The sequence below is a fragment of the Malurus melanocephalus genome, unplaced genomic scaffold, assembly GCF_030028575.1.
Source record: "Malurus melanocephalus ecotype Western Australia unplaced genomic scaffold, MMel_1.1 scaffold_670, whole genome shotgun sequence".
Lineage (NCBI taxonomy): Eukaryota > Metazoa > Chordata > Aves > Passeriformes > Maluridae > Malurus > Malurus melanocephalus.
Window position 1 is genome coordinate 171,849 of NW_026623902.1, and position 1,113 is coordinate 172,961.

The following is a 1,113-nucleotide window of genomic DNA, read 5'->3' on the forward strand; positions in this document are numbered from 1 at the left end:
GGCTGAAACAATTAAACGTTGTTTTGTCTGTAAACCCCTGGACTGGGGGAGCTGTTCTTTGCTGGGGAGGAGGCAGAATGTGAAGCCTCCCTCGAATACCAACACGGGGGTCCCTCCAACCCTGGATGTGCTGTCACGTCGAGCACCCCAGGGGCCTCACTGGGACCCTTGGAGGTTTTTTTCAGCCTTGTTCCCCCTATTTCTTTCCCTGAGAACTTCAGTTCTGGCTTCGTGAGTGGGGGATGCTCTGGATTGTTTATCTCCACCCAGTCCGGCTAATTCTTGCTAATTATGGTGGTAAAGAGGAGCAGGACCTGGGCACCCCAGGGTAGTACAGCCTGGGAGTTATGGGGGGGCTGTACCCCCTCAGTAGCCCTCCCAAATCTCTGGGTCTGGGGGTTTGGGCTCCCTCTGTCCCTGCTACTGACCCCCAGGTCTGTGGTGTGCCTGCCGGTGGTCCCGGGGACCGAGGGGCTGATGTGGCCCCGAACGGGGGTACCGGCCCCGTGTACTCCTTAGGGTCCACGGGGTCGAGGGTGGGCACCGTGCGGCGGGGAGCGGGACCGGCTGCTCCGGGGATACCGGAACCGGGCACGCGTGGTGCGGGACCGTAGCACGCGGGGAACGGGATCGGTCTCGGCGGCTGCTACCGGGGACCTCAGGACCGGGCATGGCGGCTGCTGCTGCTGCTGCTGTTGGGGATTCCACGACCGGACACAGCGGCTGTTCCACAGTCACAGGGACCGGACACAACAGCTGCTCCGGATACACCGGGACAGATCCCGGCGGCTGCTACCGGGGACCGGACACAGCGGCTGCTAGCGGCGACATCGGCCCCGAGCACAGCGGCTGCTCGTGGAACCCCATCCCGGAGCCCACCGCCTCTTCATCTAAGCCCATGGTCTCCATCCGTTCACGCTCGGTGCCGCCCCGGTGCCGGTCCCGGGAGGGGGCGGGGCCAGCGGAGGGAAGCTCCGCCCCCTCGGTGCCCACGTGCGCTCCCGCCCCGGCGCCGCCGGGGTTAAGCGCGGCGGAGGGATCTACCCCCCCGCCCCGCCCGGCAGCGTGCGCTGCGGCCGCGCGCGCGCCGTCACACCCCCCCCCCGCGGCCGC